Source organism: Triticum aestivum, chromosome 6D (genome assembly GCF_018294505.1).
Source record: "Triticum aestivum cultivar Chinese Spring chromosome 6D, IWGSC CS RefSeq v2.1, whole genome shotgun sequence".
Lineage (NCBI taxonomy): Eukaryota > Viridiplantae > Streptophyta > Magnoliopsida > Poales > Poaceae > Triticum > Triticum aestivum.
Window position 1 is genome coordinate 391,416,922 of NC_057811.1, and position 18,583 is coordinate 391,435,504.

General features: G+C 43.6%; 2 pseudogenes; both read right to left on the reverse strand.

Annotated features, from left to right (window-relative positions):
• Nucleotides 1–3,881: 3,881 nt before the first annotated feature.
• LOC123145301 (ATP synthase subunit alpha, mitochondrial-like) lies at nucleotides 3,882–5,494 on the reverse strand (annotated as a pseudogene).
• Nucleotides 5,495–16,272: 10,778 nt separating this feature from the next.
• LOC123141707 (ribosomal protein S7, mitochondrial-like) lies at nucleotides 16,273–16,882 on the reverse strand (annotated as a pseudogene).
• Nucleotides 16,883–18,583: the final 1,701 nt, after the last annotated feature.

Below are 18,583 nucleotides of genomic sequence, written 5' to 3' on the forward strand. Positions count from 1 at the left end.
CCTCCCCCGGCGACCGGCGCCACCGCCTCGCCCTTCTCCTCCTCCGGCCAGGCCCGCCGGCCCCTGCCTCGTCGTCGCCGTCGGCAGCTCGAGGAGCTCGGGTTCGATCCGATCTGGTGAGACCCGTTGACTTCCCTCGCGCCCGTTTTTTCCCAAGTCTTGAGATTTCCTCAGTATCTTGCCCTGTTCCCGATGCGATAACTTTGTGCATGTAGCTCCGATTTGCGCGTGTAATATGTCAAATTGTTCGCCAAGTGATGCTCTTCATTTTGTTCAATTGCGCCATATTCATTAGAGGTCATCTTGATGCCCAAATCATCGTTGTAAGAGGGCTAGTTGCTGTTAATCTCTGGTTCTTATCAGAACTTGGAGATTTGTCATTTTTGTATCATTTATTCTGTGCATCTTTTGGGCATGAGCTCTACATGTGTTTTGATGTATGCCATGCCATCTTTCCAGTGGTATAGTCCATGTATTTTTGTGATCTCTGTGGTGACTAGCACAAGCATGCAAAGCAGGCCCCGTAATATTTCTGATTTCAGGGCCTTAGTGATTTCTCCAAGTCTTTGTCTGCTGTAATTTTGTTGCCATGTAAACTTGATGCTACAGAGAGATCCATGCATATTTTGGAGATGTTCAGTACGTATGTTTTGAAGCTATAGTTGTAGTTGATCTATTACTGCAATTGTTTGCAATTTTAGAGTGCCATAGCATGACCCAATCTTGGTCTACGTTTGCAATAAAATATTTCTGGCAGATTCTTAACATGACATGCATTTTTGCCAAACTTATTGTAGTTTATCCATACATGCTATGCAATTGTTCTTGCCATGAATAGCTTCATAAACATACCATCTTGCGGTAGGTATGCTTGGTTTGTCATGCATTGCTCTGTAGTGAGTGCATCAAGCTCACAAAGAGGCCTACATATTAATATTTCTGCCATGCTCTGTTTTTCTGTTGTCTGAAACCTGATAACGAAACTTGCTATGTTTACATGCTTGCCATCATATCTTCTGGTCCTTTTTGGCTTATGGTCATTAAGGGACTTTTGTCATGTGCATTTAGTAGAACACTACCATGCCTTATTTTGCTATGTTGAGTTCCTGTAGCATGTTGATTTCGTGCTCTGAACATTGCTACCTGATGCTGTTTACAGTCATGTCCAATTTTTCACTAAGTCTGTGAACCTGTAATCTTTTGCACTTTTGCCATGCTTGTTTGAGCTTGATATGTTGTGAACTAGCAGTAGCTCAGTGTTCATCTTTTGTCAAGCATCTCCTGTAGATTACTGCCATGTGCTTTGTTGCTATGTTGGGGTGCTGTAGCATTGTTGTTTGTTGCATTTTAAGTGCTATCTTGCTGTTTATCGCAGATTAGTGTCGTTCTTGTTTTGCTTGCCATTTGCAAACCGTGCATCCGATTCCGGTGATCTTTATATCGATTTCGACCGAAATCATCTCATCTTTCCAGTGGCATACTTGGTTTGCCAAGTTACTGCCATGTTCATCATTTTCCTTCCGGAGCACGCATATGCATCGCATATCATATCTTGCATATCATACATGTCTTGTATCATGTTGCTTGCGCATTTCTCGTTGTTGATTGTGGTTCCGTTTGTTTGTGTTCTTGTCTTGGGTAGAGCCGGGAGACGAGTTCGTGAACGAGGAACCTGTCGAGTACGCTTACGAGGATCAAGCTTTCGACAACTCTGAGAATCTTGCAGGCAAGATGACCACCCCTCGAAATCACTTCTATCTTTGCTATGCTAGTTGTTCGCTCTATTGCCATGCTCGCTACCTATCACTTGCTATATCATGTCTCCTATTTTTAGCCATGTCAGCCTCTAACCATCCTCTCCTAGCAAACCGTTGTGTGGCTATGTTACCGCGTTTGCTCAGCCCCTCTTATAGCGTTGCTAGTTGCAGGTGAAGTTGAAGTTTGTTCCATGTCGGAACATGGATATGTTGGGATATCACAATATCTCTTATTTAATTAATGCATCTATATATTTTGGTAAAGGGTGGAAGGCTCGGCCTTATGCCAGGTGTTTTGTTCCACTCTTGCCGCCCTAGTTACTGTTATGCCGGGATTATGTTCCTTGAGTTTGCGTTCCTTACGCGGTCGGGTGATTTATGGGACCCCCTTGACAGTTCGCCTTGAATAAAACTCCTCCAGCAAGGCCCAACCTTGGTTTTACCATTTGCTACCTAAACCTTTTCCCCCGGGTTTTCGCGAGCCCGAGGGTCATCTTATTTTAACCCCCCCGGGCCAGTGCTCCTTCGAGTGTTGGTCCGAACTGAGCAGACTGCGGGGGCCCCTCCTGGAAACTCGAGGTCTGGTTTTACTCGTAGGATGTCTCATCTGGTGTGCCCTGAGAACGAGATATGTGCAGCTCCTATCGGGATTTGTCGGCACATTCGGGTGGCTTTGCTGGTCTTGTTTTACCATTGTCGAGATGTCTTGTAAACCGGGATTCCGAGACTGATCGGGTCTTTCCGGGTGAAGGTTTATCCTTCGTTGACCGTGAGAGCTTATGATGGGCTAAGTTGGGACACCCCTGCAGGGTATTATCTTTCGAAAGCCGTGCCCGCGGTTATGAGGCAGATGGGAATTTGTTAATGTCCGGTTGTAGATAACTTGTCACTTGACCCAATTAAAATACACCAAGTGCGTGTGTAGCCGTGATGGTCTCTTCTCGGCGGAGTCCGGGAAGTGAACACAGTCTGTGTTATGGATGACGTAAGTAGGTGTTCAGGATCACTTCTTGATCATCGCTAGATGACGTCCGTTCCGTTGCTTCTCTTCTCGCTCTCATTTGCGCAAGTTAGCCACCATATATGCTTTTGCCGCTGCAGCTCCACCTCTTTGCACCTCCTTGTCCTATAAGCTTAAATAGTCTTGATCTCGCGGGTGTGAGATTGCTGAGTCCCCGTGACTCACAGATACTTCCAAAACAGTTGCAGGTGTCGACGATGCAGTGCAGATGATGGCGTCGATCTCAAGTGGGAGTTCGACGAGGAACATGGTCGTTATTATGTGTCTTTTCCTGATGATCAGTAGTGGAGCCCAGTTGGGACGATCGGGGATCTAGCATTTGGGGTTGTCTTATTTTCATCTGGATTTTGACCGTAGTCGGTCTATATGATTGTATTTTGGATGATGTATTGAATTATTTTTATGTATTGTGTGAAGTGGCGATTGTAAGCCAACTCTTTACCCCATTCTTGTTCATTACATGGGATTGTGTGAAGATGACCCTTCTTGCGACAAAACCACTATGCGGTTATGCCTCTAAGTCGTGCCTCGACACGTGGGAGATATAGCCGCATCGTGGGCGTTACAGAACTGAGGACGTTTCCAATACCGACAGCAGCTCCGGCTAAAGCAATTGTAGCAGCTCCGGCACCTATTGATTTAGCACCTGCTAACATCTCGAGTCGAGAAAACACTTTTCTTGTCACGTTTTTCCTTCGTTGTTCTTTCTTGGATTTCTTGTTGATGATTCGAAGTACTTGGGCCTGCACCTCCATAATTTTCAAATATTGGGTTATGCGGACCACTAATTTGATACATATTATCACAATTTGCCAGGCTTGTCACATATTAAAGAAAATAAGCTGTGGATTGAAAATCATCAGGGATAGGTAATCATCAGGTATAGGTATAGGTAGGGGGTCCGTCAACCCTTGTGGGGCTGGGTGGGGTATCCTGAACTACTGGAGCAGCTCCCCCTTGTGGCTGGGGTAGACTCTCAGCAGCTTGGTTTATGCATGGCACGAAAATCTATCTTTAATAATTATGTACAAAAAGTCCAAAACAGCCTATTGGGGTTCAGTTGGCGAGAAAAGCCTTCTTCCTACATTTGCGAGTAAGGGGCAACCTTTTTTATTAATTCACAGGTAAGGCAAAGTGCTTTCTTTTAAAGAAGCATCTGGTTCCATCTTTCTTTCGTTAGTTAAGCCACCTTTTTCTAAGAAGGATTTTTGTAATTCAGGATTAATAGTACTTAGAATGGCTTTTTCATATTGAGAAATTCTGTCTAGTGGCATTCGATCACAGAAGCCGTTGACAGCAGCATAAATCACAACAATTTGTTTTTCAATTGGAAGGGGTTCATATTGTGGTTGTTTGGGCACTTCTGTAAGCCTTGCACCTCTATTGAGTAATGCCTGAGTCGCAGCATCAAGGTCTGACCCAAATTGAGCGAAGGCGGCCACTTCACGATATTGTGCCAATTCCAGTTTTGAACTACCGCAGACTTGTTTCATAGCTTTCAACTGAGCGGCAGACCCGACGTGACTGACGGATAAGCCAACGTTAATAGCTTGTCTAATTCCGTGATAAAAGAGCACTGTTTCCAAACAGATTTGTCCATCTGTAATGGAGATCACATTGGTGGGGATATAGGCCGATACGTCTCCAGCTTGTGTTTCAATCACGGGTAACGCAGTTGAGCTACCTGCACCTGTCTGGTCCGATCATTTAGCGGCTCTTTCTAAGAAACGGGAATGTAAATAGAAAACATCCCCTGGGAAAGCCTCACGGCCTGGTGGTCGGCGTAACAATAATGACATTTATTGATATGCCACCGCCTGTTTACTTAGATCATCATATATAATTAATGCATGCATTCCATTATCACGAAAATATTCACCCATGGCACACCCTGAATATGGGGCCAGAAATTGCAGAGGAGCAGGATCCGAAGCGGTGGCTGCTACAAGAATGGAATATTCCAAAGCATTCGCTTCTGAAAGAATTTGAACTAATTATGCCACAGTCGAGCGTTTTTGTCCAATCGCAACATAGACACAATACAATGTCTCACTCTCATTTGTGCCCCTTGAGTTCATTTGCTTTTGGTTTAATATAGTATCGATAGCTATTGCAGTTTTTCCAGTTTGTCTGTCCCCGATTATAAGTTCTCGTTGACCACGGCCTATAGGAACCAGGCTATCCACTGCTTTTAAGCCTGTTTGCATGGGTTCGTGCACAAATTTACGTTCAATAATCCCCAGGGCTTTCACTTCGAGACGTCTTCGTTCGTGATCGCTTAGAGCCCCTTTTCCATCAATAGGTACTCCCAAGGCGTCGACCACACGGCCTAACATGGCCTTTCCCGCAGGAACATCCACAATAGATCCAGTGCGCTTGACAAGATCTCCTTTAATAGCGGTATCACTACCAAAGACAACAATACCTACATTCTCATTCTCAAGATTTAAGGCGATTCCTTTCACACCGCTGGCAAATTCCACTATTTCTCCTGCTTGAATCTCGTTCAATCCATAAACACGTGCAATCCCATCTCCAACTGAGACCGCTCGACCGATCTCATCCACTTGAAAATTTGTGTAAAATTTGGTCATTCTACTTTCTAATAGAGTCATGAGTTCCGCAGCTCTGGGTGAGAATTCCATACTTTAACAAATTAGATGGATGATATTTTGAAGGGAGAAATCCGCTTTCAAGAAAAAGATCTTTACTTCACACAATCTCGATTTGACTTATCATTTGGTGAATCGGGCATCTCGGACAAAGACAATAACAAGAAGAGATGGGAAGACCCTTCGCGGTCCTGCTCTCTGGTCTCTACCTTGCTTACCGCCCCTCGTAGGGCCCAGCGTACCCATACCGAAAACGATTTACTCTTTTTATGGGTGCTTTCGACTAGGCTCTCGTTAAGGAATCGGCCCAAACAAGACCGAGATTCCCGCGAGAATTGCTACGCTGCCTGCAGTGAAATTGCAAGAATCACTTTATATGCTATTTCGAAATCGAATGAATTGAGCAACTGTATTTCCCTAGGTTTCCATTGCAAAAGGGGCTTTTTTTTGTATGCAAGTGATGATCGATCGGCGGAGAAGCCGCTCCCGTGTGGGGTGGCTGTGAGAATGATTCCGAGTCTTCCTGACCAGACCCATGTGGAACTTGTAAATAAATGGGTTTGTAAGTGCCTAGCTGAGTAATAAGATAAGTACCTTTGCTAATAATCCAAAACCTTTCATCTTCTCTTTCTAGATATAGCAGCCTACCCATATTGATAGTGGAATTATTTATCTCCTCTTTCGGATAGCCCATTTTGAATAAGTGTTATGGGTAAGGGCTTGACCTAGCAGTTGAATGGAATCTACAGTTCTTTATGCTCTCGCTAGCTTTGAACTTGTTTGTACCAGTAATCAAACCCAGAATCTCATTTCCCATTGCTTTCATCGCATAGAGCCAGATGCCGCATCCACAAGCCTATTTAGTAAGCGGGGTGTATCCTTGGTGACACTTGAGAAATAATCCTATACTTCCAATAACCCACTACTTCCTCCACGGATGGTACATGGCAAGCATCTGCCGAAACTAGAGGCGAGCACTTTTCAATCAATTACGAGAGGCATTCGCTTCTCTGATCTTTAATAAGCGAAGCAACGAGCCTAGTAGGGGAAATACCTTCCTCAGGAATGTCATCAAAGCCAGGTTCTCCAATCGTAAAAGGGAATATTCCATGGCACAAGGGTTGTTTTTAGGTGCTGTCCTCGGCAGACCACCACAAAAGGTCTGAATCAGGCGAAACTTCTTTTGGTGCCAGCGAGAAGTAGTAACAAGAACTCCTCCTCTGTTCAATATCAGCCTGGTTTAGGTCTAGGTCATAATGAATTTTCTGATACCTTCCTTCGTCCATAGATCAACGTTATGCTTCTGTCCCGTGATGAAGAAGGATAGAAGAATGGTAAGATAGGATCGTATTAGTGAGCCGTGGGAAAAGAGTTTTTTCGTACCTTGATTGGACCCACCCAAAAGCAACAGGAATCCCTTTCTCCTCCTATAAGGAAATCTCGTCGTTTCACTCTTCTTCAAGTACCATCGGATTAGTCAACTCAAACGCTGAGAGATTACTATAGAACCAAGGCGGCTTTGAGGCTGGCTCCACTCTCCAAATAGAGCAGTTACTTCGTTGACGACAAGAACCCCATTTCCACTAGCAAAGAGCAATTCATTTCTTTGACTCGATGCCTCCTCATTTGCTCCCATTCCCATATTAATAAAAGAATTAGGGAAATGCGAGAGAAAAGAATGCCAAAAGCATTTAGAGATTTGACTAGGATTCGTTCTGGCTCAGATGGCGAGGGATTGCTATAACTATTTTGAGAAGCATTAATGAGATCTCTTTTTTTCACAAAGTGATATGGAAAATCATGTGGAAGAACCTATATGTAAAAATAATTCCAGATTCCCATCATACATTACCAAACTTCCAAATAAGAATAAGCTAAAAATTGATAAATACCTTAAGGAACTGGAAGCAGACCCTGATTATAAAGGGCAACCTCCTAAACCATCAGTATTCCTTGTAGGTGACATTGAAACCATTCCCTTGTTGGATCGGAACTATGTTCCCGCGGAGATAATAGAATCCAAAATCTTCCCCGCCACCACGCTTATGCAGCCGCCTTTATGACTGTCAATTCAGACAAGAAACTATCAAAGATTTATATTAATCATTATAGTTCCCATGAATACATAAATATGCACCCACCATTTTATGATCAAAGTGATTGTGTACTCCAAGCATTCATAAATGGAATACTTTCTGTTGTAAGCAAACAAAGAAAGTCACTAATTATTTACTTTCATAACATGAGTCGATTCGATGGTATTCTGATGACCCAACATCTTAGTAAGTATCACCCCGACTTGAAAGTGGATACTTATTTGCGAAATGGTATTATGTATGAGGTTGCTGTTTCTAGACGTGTTCAGGACGGTAGGAATAAATCACGTCTCCTTTTCAAAATGCGGTGTTCGTTGTTGATTCTCCCTGATTCGTTAGCAAACTTAGCTAAACAATTGTGTTAGGAATAAGAAAGCGATGTCGGCAGAAGAAATATGAAGAAACCTATCACACTTTTGTAGTATAGACGCGGTGCACCTGATTTTATAGGCATCGGAATGGGTTTATCTTGGAAGATCTTGACTTCTCCGTGCCTTCTGCCTCCGACACATCATATCTCCTATGCCGACCTCGTACTTTTGATCACTTCTTCCTTACGAATTGTATCTATTACGAATTGTGTCTATTTAAGCATTTTCTCGATTGATATTCATTTTTTCATCTATCTCATGAAATTTCCCTTCTATTAAGCGATAAAGAGCAATTGACGAAGTTAGCAGGAAGTCCGTCAGATGACGGTATGGATCAAAGGAATCCTCCTATCTTCGACTGAACACCCTTTTACTGGGATTTCGCATTCCTATTTCGATTGGCAGAAGCCTTTCTTTCTGTTTGTGCTGCCCTATGGCGATTTCTTACTCAACGTTTGCACTTTCTTACCAACTCTTTTACAAGTTAGGTTCAGCGTTGTTCTGACGATTAAGATTTCTCTGTTTGACGGTTTTTACCTTCAACAACCTTTGTTGCATCACTTCTTGATAGCTTTAGTGCTCGGAGAGTAAGCATACCATATTGTTAGCTAGTTATTTATTGATAGCAAACAGCTAGTAGGTCAAGCCGGAGCCTTCACTCACTCAGCTTGGGTCAGCACCGTATCTCTAATTGGCGGAGACGAACTCCAATCCACCCACTTCATTTGTTTCCCAAGGAGGGTCATCAGCGAGTCCGCTCTCCCCAAGGTAGTTAAAAGGCGTAGGTACGCATTCCCCTGCACCAATGTACCAAAGCACTTTACCTTTAATCACTAGATGGGCTCGAGCCAGGGTCCTATTTTTGTTCTCCATGACTTCAAAGCTGCTTCTCTTTATCAATTCTGGACAGTTCTATAAACATTGGTACCAGGGGTTCTATGACCAAAAATCTTATTTTTTTTCTCCTGGCGTTTATGTATTTATTATCGCTGTCTAAATGCGATGACTGTCGTCAGCAAGTATCCAGTGCCCATAGTCGAAGAACTCCTGGATGTATGGTGCCTCATGGTTTTCTAAACCTGATCTCAGAGCTGGTTATCACCAGATTCGTATGGCAGCTGGCGATGAATTCAAAACAGCCTTCCAGACTCTGGAAGGGCACTACGAGTACAAGGTCATGTCCTTCGGCCTTGCAGGAGCACCAGCCACCTTCTTGGGAGCCATGAACGCCACTCTCAAACAAACCCCTTCTGGGCAAATGCGCCCTGGTGTTATTTGACGACATTTTAGTCTACATCGCCTCTCTTGAAGATCACACAATCCACTTGCAATCAGTGCTTGAGTTGTTAAGAAGGGATCAATGGCAAGTCAAACGCTCAAAGTGCTCTTTCGCTCAACGCCAGTTATCCTATTTGGGCCATACTATCAGCCAGCATGGGGTTGCCACTGAAACCCACAAAATTAAGAACATTGCCAACTGGTCTTCTCTACAATCAGTCAAAGAAGTCCGTAGCTTCTTAGGTTTGGCCGGCTATTACAGGCGCTTCGTTCGCCATTTCGGCATCATTGCAAAGCCACTGACACATCTCCAGAAGAAACATGGGGAGATCCTGAGCTTTGAGGCAACTAAAGAAACATGATGCTTTTCAGTTATATTTAAGAACAGAAGAGGAAGACAAAGCAACCCTAGGATTTCTCTGCTCCCAGTGCTTAATACGAAAAGCTTGACATAAACCCAAGGACGGGCAACCGCTGCTAAACCAGGATCTCCATCTCTTTGAATAAAAGCCATCCTTTCCATTGACCAGCCTACGAGCATCTTCGGTACTATAATGAAGGACGTTGACACTATCATATTCTACGTAGAAGGGGTAATTCCAGAAACATCCTATCTAAAAATCATTTAGAGATAAGTTTCTATAGAAAGATAAGCGGGTGTACAAATGAACTTTCTTATGATACTATGATACTCAGATACCACTCATTGGATGGGACTGGTGGACCATTGATCGATAAAAAGTAGTAAATAAGCCCTTTTCTCGCAGGTACGAGAGATTGCACAACCTTGCCTTGAACGCTTGAAGTTCTAAATAAATCTGAAGGGGAAGGCCAATTGTATCATGTCAGCAATGGTACTCTCCTGGGCTATAGACTGTCACCTGCTTCAAGGTATCTTGCTTGTGAAAGCCGAACAAAGAAGAAAAGAACGAAATGGCGGTTCATCAGTAGTCAAAGGTGCAGACTTCATTCTTTGTTTCCTTCATCCTCTACCATTACGTTTTGCTTTTTAGGACTACTTAAAGGAAAGGAATAGAATGATCCATAGTCGTACCTACTTGAGGGCACCGAATGCATACAGCTTACGTCAACTTTATATATATATATATATATATAATTATTGATTCCATTCACACCCTTTGGGAACAGGAAACGGAGAACTTGTTGCTTTCTTCTGTTTTTGCTGTAGGTGAGGACAACTTAGATTGAAATGATTGACTTGATCTAGGTACGTGGTCCAAACGGATAGGTAGAATTACCCAGAGGGAGCCCTAGTTTCAGCATAACAGGAAGAAGTCGGGTCCGCGCGGTTCGCCTTTTCGAATGCAGCAGTGTTTTTGGCTTTGGCAATACCAGCTAGCTAGCTACTTACTTGTGTGGGAGTCCTATAAAGAAAAGCCTGAGTTATAGACTGACTAAAGAAATCCACCTAAGCTGTAAGTTTTTTTTACAGCTGGCACACCTGCTTGCAAACTAGAAAATCTGATTCTAGTAGAAAGTGGACTAAGTCTTAAGAGAGATAAGCCGGTCTTTATACACTGGCCCTACTTCGAATTCAGTCAGTGGCCAGATGCATTGTAAGCAATTCCAGTCCCAGCTGCTGAGGTGGCGTAGTCAGCCCTACCTAAGTATTGAACAAAACCAGCCATTTGTATAATATTATCCTATCTTGCATATTAATTAAGACCACTTATTAGATCAAGGTTGGCATACATAGCATAGGAAGGTGGAGATCTGAAGTAATCTATATGTCCCTCAGCCAGTCATCCATTTCTCTGGATATGAAGTTTACAACATAAAAAAATGACCCTTTTCATAATGAAATCCATTACATGCCATCCAAAGAACTCTGATCTGGATTACCAGCTTTGGGGTGGAAGGACGGATCGATCGACCAAGCAACAACGATCCCTTTACGATGGTCAAGTGTGAAGGTCCCGATTTGCCAATCTGCCAGTGTTGTTTGACTGATTTTTTTCATCTCAAAACCATTAATGCTGACCTGTCACTGCTCAAGTGATTTTCCTGCATGGTTCTAGGAACCAAAAGAAGACTTTGGGTAGGTCAACGATAGATTCTATGTCTATAATGGAACATAGGTTCTTTTTAGGAGGAAAGCTTAGAAGGATTCTTTTCAGAGCGTAAGACCCATCGAAGAGCATGGGATTGGTATTGCTGGTAGGGAATTTAAAGTGAGAGCTTGATCACTAAACCCCTGCTGCTTTCGATCATTCCTGCTAAAGCAGTTGGCAATGACTCATTGGAAACATCTATTGGATCTGGGAGAAGAAGAAATCCAATCAATGGGTAGGTAGTCAATTTCTGGCGAAAGCACAAACCTTTTCTCTTACTTAAGGCGATAAAATCCATTCATTTCAATAATAATCTGTTTGAGATGTGTTTTACCGAGAAGGTATATGGTTTACGGTTCTAAGCCGTTGAGTTCGTGTTTTGGTAGTTGTTGTTTTGAAGGATGGCGGATCTAGAGTTGAAGGATAGTGAGGCATACCAACGCCATGCCAACAAGAGGAACCATCCGGACGTAAAACAGCCGACCTACCCCCTGCCACTTCTTCCTCTAAGTCAAGTTGATAGATTTCTGTACGAGTTTTCAAGTGCCATCTCCAGTCTAAGCGGTTGAGTTCAGTGATTGTATCGAACAAAAGCCCCCTCCCGGGGCAGGTACGCGACTGTCTCTCTTCCAAAGTGTGATCATCTTCTCCAGTCTCCCGTTTCCACCTATTTTAAATGGTCAGCCTGTGCGGCATCAATTGAATTTGAATTCTAAAATAAAGTAGACTTTGGTGAAGGAACCTATTCTCTGGTATCTTCTTCGGCCATCTCATCTGGTTTCGGCCTTCTTTGTGAGCAGCTCCTAACTCGCTCGACGGGGTATGATCGCTACTGTTGATAGGTCAATCGAAAAAGAATAAGTTCAAGGACTGAACAGAAAGAAAGTACTCTAACACTTTCTTCGCCATTCTTTTCTATGAGGAGCTCTATTTTGCTAATAAAAATGTAATGCTACCTCCCTGCAGCGATTCATAACTAGAAGAACTCGTTGGCACAACCGGACCTTATTAAAGGCCTCGGCCGTCTAATCGACTGAAAGATCTTATCTTGGAGTTCTAGTATGGGTCGTCGGCCCTTTCTCCTCCTCAGTAGGTGCAAACCCTGGTTCTGTAAATGATTATAACTGCCTTGGAGCTAGATAAGCAAACCTTCTTCTGTTTGAGTACGATGGATGTTACACCCACTGGCAGATACAAGCAAAAGCTTTCCAGCTAAGCTAGGAGTCAGAACGAACTCATGAAGCTATCCTTCTTCTTGGATCTCAAGATTCAAATGGAATTTTATCACCCCGGATTTTGGCTTTAATTTCCACTTTATACTTGAGTTAAGCAAGGCACCAGCATGGGAGAGAAGATAGCCCCTCGGGATCGCTTACTAGCCGGCCTGCTTGATTTATTTATGAGGTATCCAGATGGCACTGCACCGGCGAGGGAAAGGGAAGCTGATGAGAGGTAAGGGAAAAGTCCATTTAATGAATAGGTTCACTACAGTCTATACTATCTCTAGACCCCCTCTCTATACTCCCTCATAATATATGGATCCCCCGGATAATATTGATCCTCCAACAGCTGACATATCTTATCTAAACTCCCGGAAACCTGGGCATGGCTTTTTCGAACTTAGTTGATTTCGCAAGAAGCAACTTGAAAAGCACAAAGACTACATCCAAACAAACCTTACGTCTTCGTTCGGCTCATTCTTGCTTATCTCACCCTATTTCCTTACTTTAGCTTAGAAGTAGGCATATGGGAAGTTACACAAAGATGACTTATCGGTTGGCCTAAGCTTACTCGATTCCATTCTTTCCAATATCATATACGCCTAGTGAAATGCATCTATCTCCTCTCCTCCCCTTCTTTCTTTTTATCCATTTTATATACCTAGTCGAAGACTACTTAGATTATAGGGCGGGCTTTTCTACCCATTGACCGGGACCGATCACTGTGTTTGACCGCTCTTGGTATTCAGACCTTGGACTTTTTCGCTAGGAGCTAATCCATGCTTTAAGAGCTCTATACATAAAGAGAAGGTGTATTCACTTAAAGGACTGTGAAATCTACCCTATGCCCCGAAAAGTCTAGGCACCTAAATAAAGTAAAGATGGGATCCCTGACCAATAGATTAAGCTATCCAATGAGTTAGGAACCTTTTTTATTCCCCCTTGTCTTCTCCGCTTTGCTCTGTTACTCCTTTTGCAGATGGTTGGTCACCACTCTTAGGCTTTTTGTTCTCTGCTTGTGGTGGGTCTCCAATCTTGATCCGGTGCTGACTTAATAGGGAAACCTACCCAGAAAATGCCCCCTTTTCCGGTCCGGTTAACAAAGCCTGTAAACCAAGAGCGGAACGAAGAGCTAAAACGTCACCTTTACCCTTATCCTATTTCTTTCTTACTTGTAAACCAGACCGCGTCATTCCTTTTTTCTTTCTTTGGTAAGGAAGGGACGGCTATTCCCACAGGTTGATCTTGATAAAATGTGCAGCGGTAAGCAACTAATAATCTCGATGCAGGACTGCCGTTCCCATAGGTTCCTCCTCCAAAACCTTCTTAGGCGAAAAAGACTGGAAGGGCTTATTCCCACTGCTGATTACTGAGAACCTTCTACCGGGAAAGATTTCCTTCTATGCCTAGTGGTTTTTGAATTGGAAATGGGAAAGGCAGAGAAAATTTACTCAAATTCCACTATGTTATGTATACAATAATCGGGTTGCGTCTGTATGATCGGGGTGCTTTATCTAAACTAGGCAGGATAACTTGGCTAACTTTCCTACTCTTATAGCATCTCTGAACGGCAGGTTCCCTCAACCACCGTAACGAAGGAATGAATCTATTAAGTGGGAAAGAGCCCTCGTGGCAGCTATATCCGCGAGGATTCCAAGTGTTCTAATTCATCTCGTTACAGACCCACATCAAACATGCAACTGCTTGTCGCATACTCCTGCTACTCCGACCTACGCTTCTCACATCGCATCCTTGGTCCTTAAATGACGGTATATTCTTTTTCTGGGGTTCTATCAGCATAAATGGAGACACTTCCCCCTTCTTCGACATATGAATATGCCTCGCCCCGAAGATAAAGAAATCCTGAGTAAGGAGAGAGATTCTCCACAAGAACGAACGACCCATCAGGTTCGAACTGACTTAGGTTGGACCAGGACCCACCTATCTCCACCAAGAAGGAATCGCTTTGGTTACGCAGTTCAGTTGGCGATAAAAGCCAACCTAATCTGCGGGCCGGTAGGCCAGCCAACTAACTCTTCAAATGAAGAACTTATTTCCCCACACCTATCTCTATGAAACTTCCTTCATAGTTAGGAGAGGTTTTTTTTAGCTTTTTGTCTCTTTTACCGCAGGAAGTTCTCCAAAAGTATGAAAGGCCAGAGGGCTTTGTACCAACCATTCTAGTGTGGTTGGATTCTGTTCAACAGCCCAAGGACTTTCCGCACATTTTTGGTTCTTTCCACTGCTTGAAGTGATTGCGACAACTACGAAGAAACGACGAATCCCAACTACGGATATATAAGAACCGAAACTGCTCAGAGCATTCCATCCGGCGTAAGCATCTGGATAATCTGGAATGCGACGTGGCATACCCGAAAGCCCTAAGAAATGCATGGGAAAGAAGGTCAAATTAACCCCGAAAAAAGTGATCCAAAAATGGATTTGGCCTAAAGTTTCAGGATATGTCCGACCAAAGATTTTACCCACCCAATAGTAAAATCCAGCAAATAAAGCAAAAACGGCTCCCATAGAAAGTACATAATGGAAATGTGCAACCACATAATAAGTATCATGTAGAGCAATGTCTGGCCCAGAGTTTGCTAGAACTATTCCAGTGAGCCCTCCTATGGTGAACAAAAAGATGAACCCTATAGCAAATAACATGGGTGTTTTGTATTGTATCGAACCTCCCCACATGGTAGCGATCCAACTAAAGATTTTGATTCCTGTGGGCACAGCTATGATCATGGTAGCTGCGGTGAAGTAGGCATGCATATCAACGTCTAAGCCCACAGTAAACATATGATAAGCCCAAACTAGAAATCCAAGAACACCTATACTTATCATGGCATAAACCATGCCTAGATACCCGAAGACCGGTTTTCTTGAAAGGTCGATACGATATGACTAATAATACCAAATCCAGGCAGAATGAGAATATACACCTCTGGATGACCGAAGAACCAAAAGAGATGCTGGTATAATATTGGGTCTCCCCCTCCTGCAGGATCAAAAAAGGTTGTATTAAAGTTTCGATCGGTTAATAACATTGTAATTGCCCCCGCCAGTACCGGAAGTGATAATAAAAGTAGGAATGCTGTCACTAGAATGGACCACACAAAAAGTGGTATTCTATGCATAGTCATTCTAGGTCCACGCATGTTGAAGATAGTTGTTATAAAATTGATAGAACCTAAAATTGATGAAATACCTGATAGATGAAGACTAAAAATTGCTAAATCAACTGCTCCTCCAGAATGGCTGGTAATACCACTTAAGGGCGGATAGACTGTCCACCCAGTGCCGCTGCCCACTTCAGCCTATATTTCGCCTTATGTCGTGTATCCTTGATTGATGCAGCCTCAGATGCTTCAATTGTAGATTTGAGTATTGAGCGAAAGGTTACACCACCTATAGGTTCTGTATTACAGGCCAATCCTACTCCACTAGTGCCAATAGGCAGCATAGGGGAAAAAGCACAACACCTAGGAATAGGAATCAACAACACAAAAACTTTCTGAGAAATTACCCAGCAAGAAAACGTATGCGCGTGGGCGCAACGGATTTCGCTCCCGTGCACTCATCCCTTGCTTGTTCTTTCGGACTAGCACTCTTTCCCTCTCTTGGAAGTAGATTTCTCAGCTCCATGAGTCAAACGAAATAAGGCGAAAGGCCCACTACTTCTTCATTCATGGCTTATTGATTTGATTGATCCCCCTTTCGTATTCATTCGACCTGAGGTGAGGTTGGAACAAGAGTTTTCATAAAAAGAATGGTTCTTTTATGCAATTATGAACGGGCAGGCCTCTTGTGGATTCCTCCAACTCTATGAATGAAGGGGGGAGTATGAGGAAGGCCGATTTTCTTTCTATATGAAGATGAAAAAAGGATCCGGGTCAAACATTTCTTACTTTTGTTGAGTATGACTGAATGAGGAAGAGCTCCTTATGTGGTATCACTTTACCACCATCTGAAATGCGCGAAACTCCGATTGGTGGAAGCCAATCCATGAAGATTCTCCCTTCTCTTACGTGAAATTCCCCTCTTTCGGTAAGCATCCAGTATCTCAGCAAATGAACATTTCTCTAAGCTTATCCTGTAGCTTATACGTCGTTTGAAAGCTGCTCCAAGGATCCAACGAATAGCTAAGGTTTGTTGACGATCCCTGGCTACAATCCCAGGAACATCCTAAATAGTACCTGCGACTCCTACTTTGACCACTTTGCATATTGGCTTTATATTATCTACGGCGTCAACCATAAGTTTTATTACATCGTGTTCAGTTCGAGCTAGGCGGTGAAAAGTTTTATAAACAATAGCACGAACTCTCGTTCTTTTACCATCGATCATGCGAAAGTTTACCAATTTCTTGATCAATTCTTTTTGCTCACCATCAAAGTCCCCCATATAGCTGAGAATTTCTGAGCAATTGGAAGCCGCTTTCGATGACGAGGCCGATAAATTGATATTACGCGATCGTTACTGTCCATTTTTTTAGCTCTGCTCCCGAAAAGAGAAAGGAAAGGAGACTGATCTTGACGTCGGCGTTGGTTTTTCCAACGAAAAACAACATTCTTTCACGAACTTCCATGACACAATGCTAGTTGCCTTGTAATGCATACACTGGAGCGTTTGTCCCATCGACGAAGGCCACTATACGCATTTTCTGAAGAGCAACATTCTCTTATAACCAAACATCGCAAAGACAGAAAGGAGTATCCTGAACGTAAGGCCAATGGCTAGCATACTTCGCTAAACACTCACGATATTCAGCTAAAGCTGGATGCATATTATATTATATTATATTATATTATATCTTGCCTTGGTAGAGCGAAACTTTGAACCCAACACAAGTAACTCTCCCGGTTTAGCGATATTGATGGGTTTCAGCCTCATTCCACTAGCCCTAAAAGCATTCTAAATATATAAAAGAGGGGGAATGGATTCTACAAGAAAGGGCGGGCAAAGGTAGTTCAGGGGTCAATTCTTGGAGCATAGCTCATTTCTAAGTCCCCAACCCATCTCGTGCTCGTGCTGTACGCGATCGAATCTTGCGGCCGGATAGAGCAATGGAATCACCGAGTCGTATGAAAAGAGGGATCTTCTTTTTAATCTTAACACAAAGGCTAGCTCCCCTGGGGGTTGTCATATTACAATCATTTGTATTACTTTCCTACCAATCCTGAACTAGCTATGACCCTTATAGCGAGCCTCGCTTTACCGTTTCAGATAGAAACATATGGCGCTCCTAAAGTCGATTGGATACTGTCGGGGATATATCCCGCGGTATGACCCGGCTGGAATTGGCGACTCACTGGTGACCCGCCCGGAGCTTGGCGATTCACAGATAACCTGCCCGATCTTGGCGACTCATTAGTAACCCGGTGGGCGGGTCAGATAGAAGACTAGGCCCAAGGCCCAGAAGGCCGGCTCATGTTATGGTGGGCCGGCTTAAGAAGGAAGGGATGACGAATATTTCCTTTACGAGGAAGCAAGACCCGGACTTGTAATTAACTTGTAAGAGAAGATAGACTAGTCCTAGTCCTACTAGGACTCCACATGTAACCCGCCCCTCTAACTTATATAAGGAGGGGCAGGGCACCCCAAAGAGGGACAGGCAACAAGAAACAATATCTAGGGCTAGACACAAAGAGCCGGCTTACCGGCGACTCTCTCATGAGCATAATGAGACCTAGCCTCAAACAGCACGTAGGGTTATTACCGGATGATGTTTTCCGGGGCCCGAAGCTGTCTAAACCCTTGTCTTGTGCGTTGATCCGCCCTGCGTCTCTTATCCCAATCAACCCCTCTCAAGCTACTACATAGATGCGCTGGCCTCACGACTAAGTCCTTACACCTAGGACATCTGACGTGTCAATTCCACGACAGTTGGCGCCCACCGTGGGGCTCGCACACGGTGGTGTTGAGTTCTTGGAGGGCGCACTCTCAAGGATCGAGAAACTCACGATTGGCCGGTTGAAGAAGAGCCAGCACGAGACAATCACACAAGATTTTCTTTGGATCTGGGAGTACAGGATTTGAGTTGAAAAAAATAGGGTTGCATGGTGCGCGCCGCTGTGACCGGATGATCTGTCAAGACCGGATTGATTTTTCGCCGAAACTATGCGTGGGGCAGATCGCGTCCAGGGCGGCTGA